Source organism: Artemia sp. Qi Xiang Cuo, chromosome 2, assembly GCF_049724085.1.
Source record: "Artemia sp. Qi Xiang Cuo chromosome 2, ASM4972408v1, whole genome shotgun sequence".
Lineage (NCBI taxonomy): Eukaryota > Metazoa > Arthropoda > Branchiopoda > Anostraca > Artemiidae > Artemia > Artemia sp. Qi Xiang Cuo.
Window position 1 is genome coordinate 54,078,711 of NC_142795.1, and position 19,100 is coordinate 54,097,810.

At 36.0% G+C, this 19,100-nt stretch overlaps 1 long non-coding RNA gene across 1 annotated transcript in view; it reads left to right on the forward strand.

The window, feature by feature from the left end:
• The first annotated feature begins 4,035 nt into the window (after nucleotides 1-4,035).
• The window catches only part of LOC148955372 (uncharacterized), a 137,172-nt gene continuing 122,107 nt past the window's right edge, over nucleotides 4,036-19,100 (forward strand). The window contains exon 1 of the long non-coding RNA XR_016143559.1: nucleotides 4,036-4,104. This is a non-coding gene — a long non-coding RNA (uncharacterized LOC148955372). The remainder of the gene's footprint in view (nucleotides 4,105-19,100) is intronic.

Below are 19,100 nucleotides of genomic sequence, written 5' to 3' on the forward strand. Positions count from 1 at the left end.
CTCATTATATGGTCGTTAGTTTCCTAACGAAAGAATGTCCAGTATTGAAGAGATAACTTGAGAAAAACGTTATCCAAAATCAAATGTTTTTCCATAAACACTACATTTGATCTCATTCTCTCTGTCTCAAATTTATTCATTTTTCAATCCTTTCACTCTGACTGCTGACTCTAGACTGACCCTGATTCGCTAGGATACACGTGATCCTGTTTCCCGTTATCGGATCAATAAAATTCCCAATCGATTACGCAATCAAGTTCTCGGAAATCCACTTCCCCTTCGATTACATAATCGATTTCTCGGAAATTCACTTCCCCCTCGAAGCCCTGATCAATAACATTGTTCCCGTTAGAATTCAATGCGCATGTGTAACCTCCGCCACGGAGCTATTACACACAGAAACATCAAATAAATCAACCTAGGAAAAAGAGGTCATTGACCCCCTTACGTAATCAGTCTCCCTAGGGAGGCTATGCCATTATTAGGACCCTCGTCAGCATTAAAAATACTGACAGACCCACGTGGTTCTATGCCCATATATGGTGTGGGGTCACGACCTTCTGATAGGGTTCTACTAAAAGATGCTGTTGGGTAACTAATATATTGATCCGGTGGGCAGCTTCACTTACCTTGGTAGTATTATCAGTAAAGACGGTGGGAGCAGTGAAGTTGTTAAAAATAGAATAGCTAAGGCTCAGGGTGTTTTTTCACAGTTAAACAAAATTTGGAAGAATAGGAAGATAAGTCTGAATATTAGAAGCTACAGTGATGACAGTGGTCAAATATGACTCTGAAGCATGGACGCTACGAAAAGTGGATGAAGATTTGCTCGATGTTTTTCAGAGAAATTGCTTAAGAACTGTTCTTTGTACCCAGCTGACTGACCGTATTTCAAACAATAGGCTATACAAAAAATGTGGTTCAATACCGCTCTCTAGGGCTATAATGAAAGAAAGGTTGAGATGGCTAGGGCAAGTTGTGCGGATGAAGGATGAAAGACTGCCAAAGATTGTTCTTTTTGGCCAACCGTCTAGGGCTAAATGGAAATCAGGTCGTCCTCGTCTGGTGGAGAGGATGTCATAAAGATTTTTTTAAAGAAGATGGGAACTTCCTGGGAGGGTGTAAAGAGGGAGACTTTGAATATATTGGAATGGAGGAGGAGCGTGCGTAGCTTTGTTAGCCTCAGGAAGCTTGTTGCTGCGGTGAGTTGTCAGTAGTAGTAGTAGTAGAAAGATGCTCATAAATATGACATCACTCATATGGATTTCTTTTCCCAAGTTAATACTGTTAACGGATTTACTCAAAGTCGTGACGTATCTGGATCGTTTTTGGAGCCTTTTTCAAAAAATTTACTGCGTTATTTGTCTAAACTGATAGTTTTTTCTTCTTCAATTTTATTTTGACTCTTTCTGATTCCCGCTGTCACTTGTCTTCTACCCGCAAGTATATTAGTTCTTCAATTTCAATTTTAACATGTTCTGTTTCTCCGGTTTTGCATGTCTTCTAACCGCATTCTTCTGTCTTCGTCATTTGTGACTTTCATTATTTTAGACATTTTTTCCATGCACTTTGCCGTAGCTGCTCGGATTGGTCTTGGTTGTCCAGGTTTTTCATTTTTATCCATTGAGAATTTAGGTTTTTTGGGTCGTCCATTTGATCTTTTTATAATTTTTTTTAGCTATGTTTTTGTGTAAATTTGCACATTTTATGTATATTTGAAACGATACAACCACTCGTGAGAAGGAAATATATATATATATATATATATATATATATATATATATATATATATATATATATATATATATATATATATATATATATATATATATATATATATATATATATATATATATATATATATATATATATATATATATATATATATATATATATATATATATATATATATATATATATATATATATATATATATATATATATATATATATATAGGTAGTTGGATAGATGAGTAAGGTCAAAACCTCGTTCAACTGCACATTTGTCTCAATTGCTGGATTAGAATGACAGTCCTTTTCTTCTTCTTCTTCTTCTCTCTCTCTCTCTCCTTTTTTTTTTCTTGCCAAGTAATTACCTCTAAAACATTATATATATATATTGGAGGCTATTTGATTTTCATAATATATTTTTATGGAGTCAAAGACGTGAATGGACTAATTAGGTAGTCCATATACCCTTACACAAAATTTTGGAACTTGAACTGGAGGCTGAAAAGTGTTTGAAAGTTAAAGTTTCCATGAATTGTGAGTGTTTTTTTTTCTGTGCCCTTTTTTTCATTTTCTTATACTCCTTTTTAGTGCATTATTAAATTTAAAAAAAAAGTTTTATTTAAAAGTTTTTCAACTGAAAGTAAGGAGTAACATTAAAACCTAAAGCGAACAAAAATTATTACGCATAAAAAGGGGGTTGCCCCATCCTAAACACCTCACTCTTTACGCTACAGTTTTTTAGTACTTCTAAAAAGCGTCTTATTGTTTTAATTAAACGGACCTTGTGTTTCAGGAGTCATTATTAAATGATGGGGACAAATTCAAACTTTAGCGTAAAGAGCAAGGTCTTGAAGAGGGGGCAACCCTCTTTATGCATGTAATAATTTCTGGTCGTTTTAAGTTTTAATGTTGCTCCTTACTTTCAGTTGAAAAACTTGTTTTTGTTTATTTAATTTCTGATCGTGTTTTAAACAATGCCAGGAAATCTGGCCCCACCTCCACGGAGAAACCCCCTTCCCACGGAAATATCCTCTAGAAAATTCAATCCCGGTGAAAATTTACCTTGGACAATTACTCTTAACGACTCCGCGTGTAAAATCGACACGGAAAAGAGAAAGCAAGACATATAAAAAGAATTTGGTATAAGAATTCTGGCAAATTCCACCAGTCTCTAATTTCCCCTGACAATTTCACTCCCTGGAAACTCCCCCCTCCAATGAAAAATCCCCACTATGGAGAAAACCCCTAGCAGAAAATTGCCCCCCCCCCACCGAAAAATGTATGCCTACATCCGAATCACAAATACTATGCGCAAACAATGAGCACATTTTATAACTTAGACCTTTCCCCTGGGACTGTGGGGGGGGTCATGATAGAGCCAAAGACATAGTTATTGGGCCTTTCAACTATGATGAACAAAATAGCTATATCAAAATTTTGATCGGAGGATTTTAGGAAGACAAGGGGTGGTGGAGGGGACCTAGTTGCCATCCAATTTTTTTTTAACTTAAAAAGGGCACTAGAACTTTTAATATCCGTTTGAATGAGCCCTCTTGCGATATTCTAAGACCATCGGGTCGATATGATCACCCCTGGGGAAAAGAACAAATAAACACGCATCCGTGATATTTCTTTTGGCAAAAAATGCAAAATTCAAAATTTTTTGTAGATAGGAGCTTTAAACATATACAGTAGAGTTCTCTGATATGCTGAATCTGATGGTGTGCTTTTTATTGAGATCACTTGACTTTTATGGTCTGTTTCCCCAATTTTTTGAAAATTAGGAAACAATTCTCAGGCTAGTAACCGTTGATGGGTACGACTAAACCTAATGAAATTTACATATTTGAAATTAGCTCAAAAAGCTGATTCTTTTGATATATCTATTGGTATCAAAATTCTGTTTCTTAGGGTTTCGTTTACTATTGAGGCGGGTCGTTACCACGAACTGTTTGATATATATATATATATATATATAAAAAATATATATATATATATATATATATATATATATATATATATATATATATATATATATATATATATATATATATATATATATATATATATATATATATATATATATATATATATATATATATATATATATATATATATATATATATATATATATATATATATATATATATATTTATCAACAAGTTAGTAAGAAGAATCATGAGTGCAAACCAACGGAGAAACTTTCTCCAGAAAATAATAGCCCCTGTTTTACCCTGCGCTAATAGCTCGGGATTTCTCCTGTATCTCTCAGGCAAAATCTCCAAGGAAGTTATACAGAGAGCCTCAGTTAGCAGTACCAAAAATATTGTGGTTTTATTTCCTTGTGTTCAAAACAATCATATATTTTATTTTGGTAAGTATGTTTCAAGTGGAATTTGCAAAGCAAAAACTCCGTAAATTTTTTTAGAATTATTTTTTTAGTGAAACACGAATTAGGAGAAACGAAGCAAATGCAAGCTATCTCATTTACATAGCATTATATTTGAGTTGTTATTTTGTATTTAAAGGTTCTAGAGTTATAAGACTGCTCTCTTTCTTTAGATACATTTTATTTTTGTGTGTTTCCAGTAAAACTGATATTGAGGGAAATTTTTTGTTATTAAGTGGCTAACATCCTGATTAACAGCTCGTTTCCTCAATATTGTTTTATGTAATTATTTCTTCATATACTCTTCCTTTATTACCACAATTTCAGCAACGTGTAAATGTCATTGCTATAGGATTATGCAAGAAAATTGAAGGCAATGTTTATGTTGTTATTAATGGCAAATGTTTGAAATGTTGATTGAGGATACATTCTTAGTATTAACCGAAAAAAAAGTTTTTTGAACTGAAAGTAAGGAGTGACCTCAAAAACTTAAACGAACAGAAATTATTCCCTATATGAAAGGGACTTTTGCCTCCTCAATGCTTCCCTTTTTACGCTAAGTTTTGTGTCTTTGTCTACAGTAATAAAAAACTTTAGTGTAAAGAGCGAGGTGTTGAGGATGGGACAGTCCCTTTCATATACAAAATACTTTATTTTTGCTTCAAGTTTTAATGTTGCTCCTTAGTTTCAGTTGAAAAAACTGTTTTTATTTAATTTCTGATGGTTTTTTGAATAATTCCGTGAAATCATTAAGACAAAAATGAAGTGTAAGATTTTTGAAGGCCGTGTGGCAAAACTAGTCTATCAAGAATTAATAAGTAGAATTGTTTTTCAATATTCTGATAATGCAAATTGACTTTTGTTTTTGAATTTCCCAATTTCAATGTGGCTTTGGTTGTTATTTTTTCTTTTTTACAGTCAAGGACTGTAATATTCTACCATGTGATAGATTTTTCATTATATGCTGTTTTTTTATTACATAAACTGCTTTTGAAATATTCAAACATGACTCGGTCAATTTTCTGAAGCTAGCCTCATAAAATGATTGAGAATTGGTCAAGGTTAGACCGACTAAATAAATTTTTGGGGAAAAGCTTTAAGTTCCACTATACTTTATCTCCAGCCCCCTAATGTGCCATCCATTTAACCCTGTGTCGCTCTTGTTTTCACTGTGTACCAATAAACTGAATCAATAATGACAAAGTCAATAAATTGAAAAACCCTAACAAAAAATACATAATTTGGGCTATATATTTCCGCCCAAATAAGGGCTAAGGGGGTTAAGGTATAGAATACGTGCCTTCAAAATATGTTAAAACCAAGATTTTTTTTACATATAATAATGTAAGAATCATTTTCTTAAAATTTCTCCTTCTTAATAGCCCCAATTATTTTCTAATACCATCGGTTCTTATCGTAAAATAATACAAATTCAGAAAAACAGAAAATATAAATATAAAGCCTAAAGCGTTAACTGTCCTATTAATGGATTTCCAGGGAAGCGATGATTATATTTTGAAATAATGCTGAATCAGGAATAAAGTAAACCTCCTCTTTTGGTTACCACACTGCTTTATTTCATATTTGGGATCTTCGTTCATGATCACCTTGTTGTCTAAGGTATAGCCGCATCTCTGAACAAAAGCCTAGGCCTTATTATTTACAGGACATAAATTAGATACAAATTAAAGAAATTACCATTTGATCCCTAACTTAAGTTTCTTTTCAAACATAATTGGTTCTAATCACTGCTGTTGCTAGCCTGGTCTATGTATACTTATTATTTCTTATATTAGGGGTGAGGGGGGTTTCCAACTCATCAATACTTCGCTCTTCCCGTTAAAGTTCTTGAGCACTTTAAAACAACTTCTTATTCTAATTAAATAAAAAGTTTTTTTCAACCGAAAGTAAGGAGCGAAATTAAAACTTAAACTGATTTTAAATTATTGCGTATTTGAGGGGTTCGCCCCCTAGTCAATACCTCGCTCTTTACGCTAAACTTCGAACTTTGTTCCAATTCTTTAAGTATGATCCCTGAATCACAAAGGCCATTTAATTAGAATAAATAGCTCTTTTGAAAGTACTAAAATAACTTTAGCGTAAAGAGCAAGGTATTGACTATGGGGTGAACCCCCAAATATACGTAATAATTTCTTTTAGTTTTAAATTTTAATGTTGATCCTTACTTTCAGTTGAAAAAACTTGTTTTTTTTAATTTAGTTTCTAATCGTTTTTTAAAAAATGCTGGGAAATCCGGCGTCCCCTTTATAGAAATGTCCTTTCCCCCGTGAAAGCATCCTCCATGGGAAGATCCTCCCCCGTAACACCTCCTCTGACCCCCCCCCCCCCGTCACAAGAAAAATCCCTCCTGAAAACGTCTGTACACTTCCCAATAACCAATACTATATGTAAGCAATGGACAAAGTTTACAACTTGCAGTCCTTCCCCTGGGCACTGTGGGGGATTAAGTCATCCTCAAAGACATATTTATCAACTGTTCGACTATGCTGAACAAAATGGCTATCTCAAAATTTTGATCAGATGACTCTGGATAAAAAATAAGCATGGGATGGGGCCTGGTGGCCCTCCAACTTTTTGGTCACTCAAAAAGGGCACTAGAACTTTTAACTTCTGTTCAAATAAACCCTCTCGCAATATTTTAGGTCCACTGGATTCGTACGATCACTCCTGGGACAAAAAAACAACAAACAAACAAATAAATACGCATCCGTGATTTTTCTTCAGGCAAAAAATGCAAAATTCTACGTTTTTGCAGATGGGAGCTTGAAACCTCTACAGTAGGGTTCTCTGATACGCTGAATCTGATGGTTTGATTTTTATTAAGATTCTATAACTTTTAGGGGTTTCTGCCCCCTTTTTTTGAAACTAAAGCAAATTTTTTCATGCTCGAACCTTTTGATGGGTAAGACTAAACTTGACGAAACTTGTATATTTGAAATCAGCATAAAAATCTGATTCTTTTGATGTCTCTACTGTTATCAAAATTTTGTTTTTTAGAGTTTAGGTTACTATTGAGCCGGGTCGCTCCTTACTTACAGTTCTTTATCACGAACTGTTTAATGAAATGGCCCTTGTGTTTCAGAAGTCGTTCTTAAGAAATCGGAAGGAAAAGTCAAATTTTGGCATAAAGAGTGAGGTGTTGAGGTCGGAGTAATCTCCCTAATATAAGAAATAATTTTTGCTCGTTTCAAGTTTTAATGTTGCTCCTTACTTTCAGTTGAGAAACTTGTTTTTATTTTAATTTTTGATCGTTTTTCAAATAATGTCCGGAAATCATGCTTACCTCCATGGAAAATTCCTTCCCCTACTGAAAATCCCTCAAAGTAAAGCTCTTCTTACATAAAATACCCCCTACCAACACCTGGAAAATAACCCCCGGACAATTTCATCCTCGCTTAAAATCCTCTAGCGAAATTTCGTACGAACGTTTGTCAAATCATGTCAGAAATCCCCTCCCATGGAAAGTATATCGGGAAAAACAACCATCCCCACTATATTATTTTGTGTCAATATTCCAATCATAACTCTTAATTTTGTAAAAAAAAAAAAAAAATATTGAGAAAAATCGTTTTTTTGAACTGGGAACCTCTCAATTTCCAGGAGAAAACTGTACCATAAGTCTATGCACTGTACAAAGCAATTAAGAATACCGTATGTGGACAATATAGGCACATTTCACGAATTGAATCCCTTTCTCGAGAGGCTGTGGGGTCATATTATCACCAAAGGCTATTTATTCGACAAAACAGCTATTTTGAACAAAATGGACGTCTAAAAATTTTGATCGGAAGACTTCATTGGAGAAGCTCGGGGGGGGGGGGGACCGCCACCCAATCATTTCGGTTACTTAAAAAGGGCACTATACATTTTAATTTTTCTTCAGATTAGTCCACTTCTGATTTTCTAGGACCATTGGTTCGATACGATCAGCCCTGGAAAAAAAAAATTAATAAACACGAATCCGTGATCGACAAAATACAAAATTCCACATTCTTGTAGATAGAAGCTTGAAATTACTAAGCTGATACGCAGAATCTTATAATATGATTTTCCTTGACTTTTGGAGGTTCCTTGACCTTTAGGGGGTGTTTCCCCCCTTTTTCAGAAGTGAGAAAAATTTTTCGTATCTTTTGATGAGTAACACTAAACTCAAAGAATCTTGTATATATTTGGAATCAGCCTAATGAGCCGATTTCTTTGATGTTTCTATTGATGAAAAAATTCCGTTTTAGAGATTCGGTTACTATTGAGCCGTGTCACTCCTTATTATAGTTTGTTACCACGAACTGTTTGATTACCATCAGTGCTTTCATACCAAGCATTAACTTTGTAATAGGATAATTAAGCACGTTACTCAAGTTGCAGATCAAAACCTGAACCTATAAAAGCAGCTCCTATGGTGAATTTCTTAAGTCCATAGAACTCTCTGTACTGCAAAATCCCCAAGAAGGAAAATCACTGATTTTGATTTGAATGCAGCTCTATCAATCATCTTACAGAAAAATATTCAGGGATTTCAGGATTTTGTATAATACCATAGAAACTTAGTAGGAAGGGCATAATATCTCCGAGGTACACATAATTTATGCATTTTTTTTATGGTTTTTGTCACTGAGAATGAAAAAGCGGGATTTTTCTCACTTTGATGTAGTTTCATGGTTTATTGATTCTAATGGGTCAATGACACCTCTTTCAAGGTCGATTTATTTGTTGTTTCCAAGTGTACTGTCTCCGGGACGAAGTTTGCACATGCGCATTAATGGGGGAGAGATGTATTGATTGCGTAATCGAAGAGGAAGTGAATTTCTGAGAAAATGATTGCGTAATCCACTAGGACAAGAGGGGGAAGTAGATTTCCGAGAAATTGATTTACATAATCGGTGGGGGAATGTATTGATCCAATAACGGGAACAGGATCACTTGTCTCCTTCTAAGCCAATCAGGGAATCGGAAATATTAGCGGGAGAGGATTGCAGAGAATATAACGAAAGGATTTTGCTATAGTTTTATTAGTGTGTGAATATAATTCAAAGGAGCGAGAACAGTTTGACTTTAGTCATTTGGATATATTTGTGCTGATGATGAGTGGAATGTTTACCCTATTAGAAGTTAATAGTGGATTTGGTAGCAATAATACAAGAGCACCAAACATTGCGGTGGAAATCACGAGAGGATCACGGCTTTGTCTGGAATGGGATGAAGCATATGCAAGATATGTGATATCCTTGAGCAAATTTAAAATGGAAGATCAATTATGCTTCGCTGCAAAAGTTGATATAACGAATGTGAATAGACTTCAATGGGCTTTAAGTGTATTAGTGAAACATATCGAAGACAATAAACTGTATCGCTAATTGTACATGTCTAGTATTATTGTTGTAACTATACATTAAAATTGTTTTAAAATAAAAAGTTTTCCCTTTCTTTTTGTTGGAATTTTAGGCTAAAGAATCATGATCAGTCTAGAGTCAGCAGTTAGGGTGATAGGATTGAAACATGAATAAATTCGAGAAAGAGAGAATTAGATCGAATCTTGTGTTTATGGAAAAACATTTGATTTTGGATGATGATTTTCTTGAGTTATCTCTTCAACGCAGGATATTCTCTCGGGGAACACTTGACAATATAATGAAAACTGATTCACCCCCATTGGACTATTGTATGAAGCTTTGTCGATGTGACTCAAATGCTTATACTCAATTTATTGATATATTAATTGGAACAAAGCAGAATAATATCGTGGATATACTTTTGAAAACATTGCCGAAAATTCAATGTAGATGGCTCCCCCTTCGAAAGAGGTGACGTCAAAGAGTTATTCCTCTCGCATTACCTACACCCTGAATTTATCGAACGAGGATGATCAATTTCGGTTTAGCTGTGAGAGAGCTGACATCGGAAACCAAAAAATGTTCTATACATGTTCACTATGCATGTACACTCTTGGCAGTTGGACAAAATGTGAGAATTGTACAATTATTGATGACTATAGTGAAATGTGCAAATTATGTAATCCTTGTAAATTACATAGAGGCTATGCAGTACAAATTAAAGGATGTAATTCATGTCTTGAAGAGATCTGTTACTCTCACCCTAAAAGACACCTATGCTCCAATTGTCACTATGACAAATGTGATCAGTGGAAGAATACTTACCCCGGTATGATTGGAAAGAATCCCAAATGTGATTTTAGTTTATTTCTACGAGATTGGTATCGTCGTGCAATTAAATTATTCTGGCAGGAAGAATCTGGTCTACGATTCAACTATTGGGGTAACAAGATAATTTGGTTTCTACGTCATCGTTGTGACGACACTGCCTATTATGACTATAAACCAAGCGATTTTTATTTGGCAGTTACTGAATATGATTCACCATTTGAAAACACTGTATGTGATATTGCTTCAAATAGACAAATTGAAACTCTTGAATTTCATAATATGAATGCAAATATTATCATTGACTCTACAAAGAGATATGACAAGAGTGAAGTTACATTATACTGTAGAAAATGTGACCCTGACTTTGCAGCCAATCAAGATCAATATACAGTGTATCCAAATGATTTACCAGCATTAGTGGTTCACGACAGTTGCCTATACACCGAAGATGAAGAAATCTAAAGTGCAGATTTAAAGACATTGTTGTATATATGCATATTATTAATAAACATATTGACATACATTTTTTAAGCACTTTACTCTTAGGGCACGAAAATTAATATTATACAGGTCTGAGAGGATATTTTCCACTAGAAAGTCGTTCAGAGGTGGATTGTCTACATAAATGTTGAGAAACTGCTTATTTGCATAGCCGCGAAGTTTGAACATAAAATAAAATAGTACTTGAGAGACGCAACTTTTATTCATCAGATCCTGCACTCTCTTCCGATTTGAAATAATAGTTTTCTCTTTGTTCTCAAAATGCTTGCCTATTTGTGGAGTGTAAAATGTATAGGGTAAAACCAAGAGGATCAAAAAATACAATCGTCTTCATTGTTTGAAAGATGCGCAGTCAATGACCCTTCAGCAGAGTCGACGGTCTGCTATTAATAATAATTAAGGTATTGTTGCCACTTTGAATTTTTCCAAGAAAGTCCTAGGGCAGACAATAGGATTTGTATTTTCACATGTAGGGGTCCATATTAAATACATTGATTATTTGACTGGTGTTCATGGTGCCAAGTCTAGTAGAACACTGCCTTGGGGAGTGATTTCCCAATAGGTTTCATATTGATTTAGTGAGATTAGTGCAATACTCTCAGCTAACGGGTCGGCAAATGTACACTCTAAACGCACACTCCCCGTACGTACTATACTCATATCCTGCGTGCCAGACAAATCCAATACAATGATACCATGTGTTTTAGCAAACATTTCTTCGGTTATACCATTTTCAAATAGTTGGAAATCATGATCTAGGGTTGGCATGGTCAACTCATACAATGTTCTATAGGATTTATCAAAAGATAGATTGTAGAGTGGGATGACGTTTACTTTGCAGACAGAATGAAAGCCCAAACATTTCAAATTTATGTGGACATCCAGTCCACGATCCTATTGCACTAGCGCTTTTTACAAATGCCAAAGCAAGTTTTGACGGGATTTCGCCATGGATAAAGGATGAGTCGGTGAAGGTGCGTGACTCCGTGTCAATATGACATTGATTGGTGATTGTATGAGGAACAAGTAGTTTAATATTATTTCCACTGGCTCTCAGTTTTTCCACTGCCAAAGCAACAGAACTCATAACTTGTTGTTTGCGTACATGTAGTATTGCCGAAGTGAGGGAGAGGGTCACATCCGGATTGGCATCATGTTCTTTTCTCAATATGAAATTTGATGGAGTAAGTGCCAATTTTATAGCCACTTTAATATTGGGTGGTATCCATTGGGGTATATTAAATATTTCACGATTTATTTTTCCAACTACATGTAATTTACTAGTTGTAGCATTTTTAAGTGCATCTGTACTATCAATATCAGTAATATATTCAGATCCATTGGAGGTGCCTCTCAATTCTTTGTATAACATGGGTGACATCAGCATGAATTGTATATAGCTTGTATAATTTGCGAGATTGTTGCTTGTGCTCACCAGCGTGCCATTGATGTAGATACTGATTTGACGAAATGAATTATGTAATTTACAATTTTCATAGGATATTCCATCAGCCTGAATTGGCAATGTATTATCGGATTTCCGGACTTTCATTTGTAAATCTATAAATTTCGAAGACATGTCCTAAAAGTACTCTTCATTGGAATAAATTTGAAATTGGATATTAGCAGAGAGGGGTTGTTGAGGATAAAATTGTTCATAGTATCCATGCTTGACATTCACATCAACATTTTCTGCAGTAAATAGATTCAATGAGGAGGTGATTGAAGGTTGGGAATGCTTATGTGGTAGGTAGGACATCTTAGGAAAAGAAATCTAGTTTCGATCTAACAATTCTCTTCCTGGGATTTCTTCTTCTGCTATTGCTTATTATACGTGTCGGCTTTTTCCTTCTTTTCTTTGACAGGGGTGATGTCTTTCGTTTCTGACCTGAGTAGAGACTGATGAGTGATGGATTGTTTTTCGAACTTTTTAAACCTTCTCTATTTTGTTTTAATCTCTCGCCAAGGGCTCGAGCATTGGACCTGAGATTTTCCGAAGCACTTTTTTTTAAATCCTTGCCTGAGCCCCAATCGTATAGTGTAGAGTATGCAAAATCTTTCGCAGCCGGTAAAAAATATTTTCTAGCCAGAGGTAGTGGAGAGCGAAACAGCTTAGCAAACCGACTGCCAAGACCATAGCCAGACATTGACGAGTGACCTTTGTAATAGTCCATTCCATTGCCCTGTTGTCTTGGGCCAAGAGTATTAACATAGCAGTCAATATCAGGACAAATGAATACCACTTTTCTATTAGATATCTTGTTGAACGATGGGTCGAAAACGGCATGTAATCACAGCCAAACCTTTTGATATTGCTAGAGGATCACCTAATTCAGTTCTTAGTGTTGACCGACAGAGTTCCAAATAGGAAGTGTTTACGGGAATATACTGAAGAGGCTTTATATTGTAGTGGTGAATATGTTCTTGATTGGTTTTTCGTTCAAGAACACGTAGGAGGGGAACATTGCTATTGCCAACCCGGGATGTTTCCACAAATGAAGCGTAGAGAAATATACAAGTGTATGTGGAGAAGGCAGGTGGGTAGTCAGCAAAAATAAAATTAGTGTTTACAGCACTTTTAACGTTGATTATATTGAGCTTAAGGCCAAGAACATCTTTTAGATTATCACTGAGAATAACCTTTTTATCGGCAATAGGTGAACTAATGTAGATCTTGCCCTCTTCCTTTGAATGGTTTAAATGAAAAGCTCCTTTTTACGAGCGGAATTTTTTTTATTAATAGAACGATATAAATCATTCATACAGGTGAGTTCTTCATAGGGTAGTTCAATATATGGATAATCCATCCAATTGATCTTTTGAATTTGTTCTGGATCACCTGAGGGTGGCGGCTAATCATAGGGTGTAATTTTTATTTCATATTTACGATCTTTTCTCAGGATATCGTAGGTATTTTTGAGAATACAGTCGACAAGAGCCACTTCATACTTTCCATCATCGAATTTGATAATGGGAGAGAGTTTCATCCAAAAATCAATTGTTCTATTAAAGTCATTGTAGAGAGGATCAGAAACATTGGACATGAAAGTCACATAGAAATCATTGAGCATTGTCAATATCTTCAACACTGACCCAAGAATCAAAATCAGAGTTGTATCCTAACCAGCGAACAAGCAACTTTCTCTGGCCCCTACGGGTACGAATCTTTAATATCTTTTCAACTTAATAAATTTCACTAGTGTTTCTCACTTGTTGCAATTCATATTCATATAAACCACCCAGAATATCACCCTCTTTAGCGTCTCGCATTAAATATATCTTGGGATCAGTGTCTAAGATTTTGGACACTTTAAAAAGTTCAGTGCTCCATAAATAATTCCCCTTTTCAAAAATATTGGTGGTTCTATTAATTCGAACAGTACCGTATCACCAACATTGAATTTCTTCTTCACATTTTTTTCTTTTTCACTGGAATATTGCTTTGGAATAGCATCAAATGTATTTTCACTACAATGAACTTCCCGAGGGCTTGAGTTGGACAGAGATCGATGCGGTCGATGGTTGTATATTTGCATGATTTTAACTAAATCATGAATAAAAGCAGCAGTATTTTTCAGCGTGCAATATCTTGAAATTAATAGACGAATCGTTCTTATCAATCGTTCAGCCAATGCAGCCTTTATAGGGCTTTTACTATGATAGAGCGTTGTATTATATTTCAATAGAACCTTTTGCACATGAGGATTAACAAATTCGCTACCACGATCTGATTGAATTTTTCTATAGCAATCCTGTTCAAGAATACTTTTAAAGCATGATCAACTTCAACACCTCTCTTTGATCGCAATAGAATGGCATAGACATAGCGTCTAAAGACACTGATTGCCACTAGAATATATTTGTAGGGTGCATTGTGACGCCGTTCAATCGCGTCTAAAGTTAAAAGATCAGTTTGCATTATATGCAGAGGGAAGAAGGCTTTAGCTTGTCGATATTGTTGGCCACGAAGCCCGCGATTCCGATGCAGTGTGTAACTGGGTTCATTCTGTAGATACTCTTTTGCTTTTTTTAATGTGTTGCCGCCGTTTATGTCAAAGGCAACTTTAGAAAGTTTTTTGGGGGAACTTAGACTTTCCGCTTCACCAATATTTTCATAGACATGCTTCAGAACTTCAACCATTTTGAACGCAATCACGTAGTGTAATGTCCACTCCCCTTTTGCCCGTTAGACGGTGAATCAATCCGTCTTTGATGTTGACTAGCCACAGGTGTTATAAAATCATTGATGCTGCTGCTGCTGCTAGTATTTTCCAATATTGAATCTTCATCTTTTTTAAATGGTGGTAGTGTTGGCGTTGTTGGAGGACTATATTCTCTTAGTTTCTTTAGGATTTGCTTATTGCCAATAAGACTTTTGGGGAAGTTTATTGCATTTAGAAAGGTGTGATTATTGTCAAATGATAAAAGTCCTTTACGATTCGTCACCATATCACAAATTAAATCAACTAGATTATAACTTTTTCCCTGAATTACAATTCGTTTCCCTGCGCTGTCAACTTGAACTTGATTATCACCACCAGTTTCCAACATGAGATATGATAATACTCTTTTACTCTGTTCGCGATAGTTCACTGGCAATAGGCTTCCAATTGTTGTTACCATGGAATTCAAGTCTTTCTCCTTTGACTGCACTGTAGAATCTTGAGGATATGTTTCCCGTTTGTAGGGATCGGTGAAGATGGTGGTGGATTGCTTACGATAAGGTCTATGTTTGTCCACATGTCTCAATGTTTCTTGAAGTAAAACTATCTTTTTGTTAACGGCAATATTTTCATCATTAATGAATTTGCTTAGATTGTCTTCAAAATGATCCACGGGCGAGAGGACGGTTTCCAATGGCGTCAATTTATAGGGTTTAGCAATTCTCTAGAGAAAACTGTTTACAAGTCGTGCAATTATTGGCAGTAAAAGTGTAAAAAAGCTACCGCCCAGTTGAAGGAGACGTTTTCTTTTAAAAAAATTTCCCTTGTTTTTGCAAGCCAAGGCGCGTACAGTGGAACGATGTGGCTTTGTCTGTTGTCTAACACCTTCTGTTAAGTGTACATTGCCCTCAGATAAATTTGAACAAAGTTCAGATATTAGATTAATGAAATTATTGTCAAAACCATGTTTTAGTATAGCCTTCCTGAGTGGAGGTTTTGACGTGCCCAAAACAGAAAATAAATGCCGCTGTTCGTGTAGTTTCTTCAGTGTCATAATGGCAACTAATAGCTTTTTCTACTGTTCACCGGAAGATATACTGTAATTTCTTTGTCGAAAATATCTGTGACTACGCGTAGATTCTCGGCTGTGCTCTGATTAAGATCTAGCAAAATGTAGCCGTAGGGCTTAGTTGTCGCCTGAGTGTACGCTAAAAGCAGAAATTTGGGAGCGCCGGGGTATATTTGCTTATTGAGAGTTATTAGCGAGCTAGAATCACGAACAACTCGATAGATAATATAGATGGTGCAATTCAAAGCAAGGATTCTCATACATTTGCTCTGATGAAAGAGGTTGTGTAGAACTAGGGCTATGGAAATGTGTTCATGATGAGAGCGAACGGTAAACAGCTGTAGCATTTCCTGTGAGAACTGTTGAATGGATTCAGCCAAATCATCAATAATCAGCCACGAGTTTGGTTCAATACTATTGAAAACATCAAATCCCCGTATGAATTGTATTGGTATAGATTTGGCAATAGCTTTTATTTGATCGCAGGACTCTTGCCAAATGCTATAGCAATACTAAATTTTCTTTGGTTTTTCCATAAACATTTTATTACAATTTTGAATTATTTTAGCTAAAAGTATCGTTTTCCCAGACATTGATGGACCACACAGAAACGATCTGAATGGTGTTTTAAATTGATACATAGTGCTGCTGCTGTTGACAACAGTTGGACTACAACTAACTGTAAACCATACTTGTCCAATGAATAAGTAGTAATTTTTTCATAGATCTATCTAGTACATGAACAACAAAACAATATTTCATTTATTTATTCGACATAAAGCACTTGTTCAACAAGAACAACATTTATTATAAAAAAAAACACTTGTTCAACAAGAACAAAAACTATTTGTACAATAACATTTATTAACATGAACAGCATTTATTAACAACAACATTTTTTCACTTTTCTGTTCAAGAAGAACAATATTTATTATCAAATCACTTCTGTTCAACAAGAACAACAACACTATATGTTCAACAATAACACTTATTGTCATAAAAAACACTTTTTGTCCAGCAAGAACACTATTTGTGCACACACACACATTTTTGTACATTAGCACTATCTGTACAACACTTAAAACACGAACACAAACTTAAAATAGCAAAGTTGAACACTATGAATTTAAAGGATACCCCCTCCAGGGAGTGCCGGGCAGAAGGCCGGCCAGGGTTGGGACCCCCCACACCCCCCTGGGAGCTGAAGGACCGAAAGCCGGCCTAGGGCGGGACCCTTCACCCCCCCCCCGGAATCGCTGTGGGAAAACTGTATACAATAGTCATCGTCACTGCTGCTGCTGTTACAGGTTGGGCTAGGTTGGAGCAAGAAAGGTTGGGTTAGGTTGGGTTAATTCATGAAAGGCTTAGGGTTAGGTTGGGTTAAGTTAATTTATTTCAGGTTAGAGCCTTCAGGTTTGAGTGAGGTTAGGTTTGAGTTAGGTTGATTTATCCAGACCAAGTTGATTGCGATAGTCTATGCATTCAACCCGGTCTGAAATACGGTAGTGGCCATGGGGTAGTACATTTACACCATTCTCGAGCACAAAGACTTTGTCGGATATACATGACATTGCACTGTTTTCACTCTTACAGTATAATTTTTATACTGTAGAGAGCGAATTGCAAGCACTTGTGCTCTCGACACTAGGATACTTTCTACACAGTCTCTGTACACACTCATGTTGAAATTGTTCTTTACAAAATGTGTAGGCACCCCTTTACACGCCTGCTTTACATCCCTGTTATGAGTTTCCACGCAATATACTTTAGGACCCGGGAACACCCCCTTGGATATCAAATCACTCCCCGTCTCTGATTTTAACATGAGTAGTTGGTTGGGGGCCTGACGTTTCACCAACTCGGGGTAGAGGGACGGATTCCAGTTGGTGAAATCCATCCGCGAGCTGATGTGTTCCCCATTTTCTAAATCCCCCAATAAATCCCCGGTTTTTACTTTTAACAGCAGAGAATCTGTATCCCCATAGTAAACTTGAACCTCCCCCTCCCCTGGTCATTGCACCTTTCACACATTTTAAAAAAACGACAACATGAGCTTCTTGGAAATTTCAAGTACTGAACTACCTCCTGCTATATTATTGTTCAGTACCACATTTCTCTTTTTCCTGTGTAGAAGAACCATGCTCGCCTCTATGCTAGTGAACGATGTAAAATTGGGGTCAGAAATAATTCGTGCAAACTCTTGATGATCAGTCGCGACGTCGCAACGAGATCTGTTCCGTACGCTTTCACACATTTTGCCAAACACTGAATTTAGAATGAGTTTGTACATTTACTTCTCTACTTTAGTGTTTGCCCGAGAGCGCTTAACAAAAAAAGTGTCAATAAACGTCTTCAAGTAGGGTTTTTGACTGAATTGCAGGACCCTATGTATTTTGGTGATCTTGAAACCATTGTTCACCATCCAGTGCAAAAGCACATGATGAACAACGATACTCTCTTTAGGGTCCATATCTGCAATCAGTTTTTGTTTAGAGGGGGTCCAGTGCATCCCCATATCCTCAACCAATGATCGATTGTAGGGACTCAGTGAGTCCTTGGTCACTGGTCGATTGATACAGGGGAAAACAAAATCTCTGACTGAATCGTGAAGCGCCAATGGAATGTGACCATCAATTTCAAAGAAACATCCTTGTGGCCCATTGTCCTCGACGGTGTTAATGTCGGGGAACTCACAAGGATTCTCAAGCCATTTATAGTTCCCACACGGCAAAGAGTAGTGAGACATTGCCGAGGGGTACAATGAGTTCATGTCGAAGAAAACTGCATTTGACTTTACACTGGTGCTATTTTGTCCACTTGGATCTGTTGTCAAAACGCGATCCCCATGAAAAACATACCCACCCCACATAGATCTTTCTACAAAAAGGTGTTGATCTACATCAGTTATCAAGCCTATTTCCTCCCTACTAATTTTTAAAATCAAGTCCATCACCAAATATGGTGTGGAAAAATAATATCCTATATCTAGGCCAAACTCTGAATAGATTTGATCTGTGTTCTTGCAGACAATATCTCACAGAGCTAAAACGTCACTGGCCAAGTACT